General features: G+C 41.9%; 1 pseudogene across 1 annotated transcript; it reads left to right on the top strand.

The window, feature by feature from the left end:
- The first annotated feature begins 2,633 nt into the window (after positions 1-2,633).
- Positions 2,634-4,168, top strand: LOC147905865 (universal stress protein PHOS32 pseudogene; annotated as a pseudogene). The gene is made up of 2 exons (XR_015541842.1): positions 2,634-2,782; positions 3,302-4,168. The product of XR_015541842.1 is annotated as a universal stress protein PHOS32 pseudogene (transcript).
- Positions 4,169-5,630: the final 1,462 nt, after the last annotated feature.

The raw sequence follows: 5,630 nt of genomic DNA, 5'->3' as shown, positions 1-5,630 counted from the left end.
GAAGATGCTCTCAAAGATGCCAATCAAGGATGGGAGATTTGTGATAGATTGGACACGGTGTTGTGATCTACAGCTATATAATCATATTTCTTTTATTTATATTCGTTTATGTATAACCTTTAGGTATATGCTACAAAAAAGTGTTCCTCAATGTTAAAGAAGAGGTTATGTAAATCAGAAACTTGGAAGCCATGGATTTGGAACTAGGCATTCGGGACAAAGGGATCCGAAACTTGGAAGCAGTACATTTGAAACTAGGGATCTGGGACCCAGTGATCTAGAAATTAGTGTATCTAGATCCCAACACATGGAACAAGAAAACATGGCATATGGGGTCAATAAGAAAGTACGTTCAAATCAAACTTTATACAAGTTTAAGTATAATTGAGCTTTTGTTTGTGTGTGTGTGTGTGTAATGCACGCATGTGCATGTCTGCATGTGTCCATATCTACACATATGCATATGCATATCCACATAGACATGTATGTGTATGTATTTGTTAGCACTGCCTTCCAGGGAGTGCTCCACTTATTACAATTTTATTAAAAAGTGTCCCACACACTTTGTTGCCAAGTGGCCCCCTTCCATTTTGGTTCTCTCTCTCTCTCTCTCTCTCACACACACACACACACACACACACTCACACACACACTCACACACACACTTTCTTTTTTTGAGAACACACACACACACACTCTCTCTCTCTCACACACACACACGCACACACACACACACACACACACATATTTTTTTTGGGTAATTCCTAGGGCTTATATTATAAGATTAATATTATACAAAGAGTCTCCTAAAAGCAGAGAGGCCAAATCAAAAACACATAGAAACTATCTCCATGCAGGACCTGTCTAGATCACCTTACTTACAAGCATCATAAACTGATTGCCTTAAGGAAGCTCTGAAGAATTCATAGGGCTGCTTGAAGTGTTTATGCATGTATGCCATATTATGTTCAGTCCAGATGGTCCATAGAGCTTTTATGGCAAATGAGAAGTGGATGTCTGGGAGCTTTTACTTGGGAAATTCATGGGGAAAATCCCAGGCTGCCCCTTCGCCTTGGCACTCATTCATGATTGGAAACAGGTCCTGTTCAATATCAAATGGGATCCTGCAAACCCTAATGCTAATTCTTTAAGGGGTGAGAGCATCCTTTGGAGTGCTGTTTTTGATCCTCCTCTTGCTTGTCAAGAGCTTGTCCAATCATATAACCTGAGCAAAATGGGTATCAGATGCATTGCAGATGTGGTAGATGAACAGGGGCAAATTCTTACTTTTCCATAGGTCATGGCCAAATACACGCTTGGAATGCACCATAGGTCTATCCTGGAAAAAAATAAAAGATCTTCTGCAGCCTTTCTTGCCCATTCCCCAACTCTCACATTATAATATGTTAGCTGACTGGAAGTTATATCCTAAAGGGCTGAATATGCGGCCTGTGGCTTTAAGCAAACTCACCTCTATGACAACATACAGGCTACTACAGCCCATGCCTTGGATACACACTGATGCAAATCATTTATGGCATATGCAAAAATCCCTCTCTTGGTGGTCAAGGAACTTGAGTATTTTATGGAAGGCCAAGCTGCCTCTCAAAACAAAGATTATTTCTTTGGTGTTGCATTACTGGAACATTGCTAGTTGGAACTACTTTGATTAAGAGGAAGATAGCTACTGCCACAGCTACATGTTTACGATGCCAGGCACATGCAGAGATAGTACCACACTTATTATGGTTTTGTCAATGCTCCAGGTTCTTGACTCAAAAGATCTCCAGGTTTTTAAGCCTTAGATTCCCAAATAACAGGTTTGGGAAAATTTTTTGGCTTTTTGGCAGATGTCCTAATCCATTGAGACCCTATTCTCTACTCCTCCACTAGATTAGATATTGGGTTCACACACATACACACACACACACACACACACACTTTGCAAATCTTTTTGCATTTGCAAGTGGTTTCATCGTCCATTCATCTTGACAATCGTTTGCATCTGGCAGAACTTAAGGCAGTGCTCACGAGTACTTGTTGTTTATGTATGCATATCTATACAGGCGCATATGCATATACACATAGACATGCATGTATAGGTTTATGTATGTATGTGCATAGCATATACATATGCATATGCGTCTTTACATATAGATAAATAAATGGATAAGTGTATGTGCTTGTATGTATGTATGTCTATGTGACACACTCGTTCTTTTGTGTGTGTTACACACACACACACCCCCCGCCCCCCATATGTATGTCCATCTAAATAAATAAATAAATATATAGATAGATAGAGATAGAGATAGAGATAGAGATAGATAGATAGATAGAGAGAGAGAGAGAGAGAGAGGAGAGAGAGAGAGAGAGAGAGATCTTTGCATGGATGCATTGACACATTGGTGCAAACATGCTCATGCATGACTAGGAGCTTGTGCGTGTAGTGCCCATGAGATTGGCAACCCAACTTGGGGCAAAAGTTGGGATGGAGAGCGAGTGGGCACAAAAAAGTCAAATTTCCCAACTAGAGAAGTGGGTATTGGGGGGGGGGGGCGGGGGGTTTGGGGTTTCCATATTTGGGGGGGTGGGCACAAAATGCTAGGAGCATTTAGCTGTGGATGCACCCACTTGTTTTGGGTCTCTCTCTCTAATATACGCTTTCGCTGTGACATCGCCCACATCGCCCTCCTCCCTTTTCACTCTCCTGTACAGCTTTCCCATCGCCTACCTTCTTCTTCCAAGGACCTCTCCAACTTCAACATACCATCCCCCCCAGGTACCCATCTGCGCTTTCTTCTTCCTTTTGCTTTCTTTTCTTTCCTTACCGCTGTCCTTTGTCCTATTGCCCTTCTTCTACCCTTTACCTTCTTCACCCACGTCTCCCTTTCACCATCTTCCCTTCTCCTCTCTGTCCCCTTTTACTCACTGGAATGCAGCTATCCCTACTGAGTTGTGTATGGCGATTCGTTTATGTACTTAAGGACTGCAGCGTCCTGGCTGGTTCGCCGTAGGTAGAAGTAGACCTAGAAGACTTAAGATACAAAAGATGCTCTAGCAATATCTGAGAAGTAGATATCTAGTAAGCGCTGTCATTCCGATTTTGTTTCTTTCCTGCTTGTTTTATTTTTATTTGAGCATGTGCTGAGTTTTTGTTTCAGGTAACTTCGCAAAGTCAAGTATAGTTATGCTACCTGACTGTTCGATCCTGTTAGAGCTTTTGTTTCCGGTTAATCCGCATGTTGACAATTCCCTCACAGTTCTTTTTCATTGAGTGCCTATTGAACAATCGCTGCAGGTTTAACTCAGCATGTCACTTTCATCTATGCAAAGTGGGAACCGAAAGATAGCCATTGCAGTGGACCTCAGTGATGAGAGTGCCTATGCTGTGCGTTGGGCCGTTGCCAATTACCTTCGTCCAAATGATTCTGTGATTTTACTTCATGTGCAACCTACGAGTGTTCTCTATGGGGCCGACTGGGGAGCCATGGATCAATCAATTGACTCAAGTGAGGAAGAGTCACACCGAAAACTTGAGGATAATTTTGATACTTTAACTTCGAACAAGGCAGCTGACCTTGCTAAGCCAATCTTGGATGCTCGAATTCCGTATAAGATCCATATTGTCAAGGATCATGACATGAAGGAACGAATCTGTCTTGAGGTGGAGAGGCTCGGTGTCAACGCTGTTATAATGGGAAGTAGAGGGTTTGGAGCTTCTAAAAAAACCCATAAAGCTCGCCTGGGAAGTGTTAGTGACTATTGCGTTCATCATTGTGATTGTCCTGTAGTGGTGGTGCGATATCCTGAGGATGAAAAGGATGGTGATGGACCTGGATCTTTGGAGAAACTCCCTGAGGAGGAGGAGGAATTCCATGATGTGCTTATGGTTGGAAACCAAGAAATGGAAGGTAGTACTGTGATCATGGAGAAAGCCCCCACTGCAGCTTAAGAAGTCTATTGAAGTAGCTTGAACCCTTTTTAGCATGAGACGGCTATCAGTAAAGTGCTTATGGCACCCCTTATACGTAGAGATGTCTTCAAAGCGGTGGCCACTTTGTTTTGGTCACAGCATCTTTTCAGTTTTTACGAACCTCTAAGACTAATGATGGAGGATTTGTTTGAAGATTTGACTTGCTATTTTTTAAAGGTAACTGAATCGATAGTTGGAGGACTTTGTGTCGCTTATAATTCTTGCATGTCTTTACCTGTGAAACCTTTCATGTTATAGAGAGCAATTGGTTCTTTTGCCCAGTTTTATAAATAGGCAAAATTATTGATATAAGCTTATTGTAGCAGCAATGCATCTCCAGAACTAAGTTTTGGCAGATCGGGTTAAAACTCTTGGTGTTTAGCTTTCAAACCAGGTGCACACACCTAAGCGTTTATCAGAGTTGATATTTCTTGCACTAGTCGGTGTGACTGGATTTTTAAAATGATTGTGACTACTTGGGCTCCAATTTCATTAGAGCATGCCCCTCTTACATTCTTGCCATGCATACACAATATGACCAGATGTTACCCACGTATTTTTTAAAAAAAATTCAGGGGAAAGTAACAGTTGGTCCATGCTAAACAAAGACAGCTGACGGTTTGCAACTTATAGGCAGAACTTTTTCTGGTTTTACTTATGTGGTGAGTTTGTGCATGTTCTTGGATCCGTTTGTGTGTATATTGCTGATTGGTTGCCTTAGCAGATGGGAACAGACTCCTGTGCATGACTGGTGAGGGTTGCAACAGTTCTCCATGGAATTTGTTCCAAGGTCACCTGCTATACCAGTTTGGCCGCTGAGCTGTGAAGCAGTTTTGTTTCAAACTTTTTTTATAGGAAAAGATAAAGATAAAGCATACCCCCCCTCTCTCTCTCTCTCTCTCTCTCTCTGTGCTTGCTCCTTGTAACAGAGGGTTACTTTTTACTTAGGCTAAAAGTTAGTAGAAAGGCCTTTATTGGCTTGTAAGTGTTTTCTTCTTTTTTTAGGGGATACCATAAGTTGCCACGTGGCATCCTAGGAGGTAATCCCATAAGCAATACTGCTTTGTACTACCGTGGGCCATACCTATATAAGGGCTCTAGTTGTACTTGGCAAGACATTCATGACTTGTACTTCATTACTGAAATAGAATATACAGCAAGAGTTCAATACTCAGCTGAATTCTAAAAAGGATTGACTTCCTCCTGTCCTTGTGCAGCCCCTCACAAGTCCCTGTTGAAGATCCAGCCCATGATCTTCCTCTCCTACCTTTTTCCTGAAACATAAGGTACTTCACTATAACTTTCCTGCATATTCTACCAAATTTAGGGGAGTTTACTGTCAGTTAGGAGCAGTCTTGTTACATTGGTATCAGAGCACTTTTCGTGGGAATTTGTGGGAAATTCTTTGTCCAATCACTTTGAAATTTGGAGCATCTACTCTTGAGCCTGGGGCCTACCTCTCTGCAAAAATTCAGCGCCAGAAGTACTTTCTGTTGTGAGCTGCCACATGGCAGGCTCTGAGAAACCCTGATTTTCAAAGTGCTCAGAATTTGGGGCTTCTTGCATCAGTGGAAAGCCCTTGCTTCCCTGATCATTTCTATGTGTGGGAATCCTAAAATGGTGGAGGATTGAGTCAACATTGAAGTGGTTTTCT

This window comes from Dipteris shenzhenensis, chromosome 1 (genome assembly GCF_047967505.1).
Source record: "Dipteris shenzhenensis isolate YYH24624 ecotype China chromosome 1, Dip_SZ_1.0, whole genome shotgun sequence".
Classification (NCBI taxonomy): domain Eukaryota; kingdom Viridiplantae; phylum Streptophyta; class Polypodiopsida; order Gleicheniales; family Dipteridaceae; genus Dipteris; species Dipteris shenzhenensis.
The sequence above is the reverse complement of the archived record's forward strand: the minus strand, read 5'-3'. Positions and strand labels throughout refer to the sequence as shown.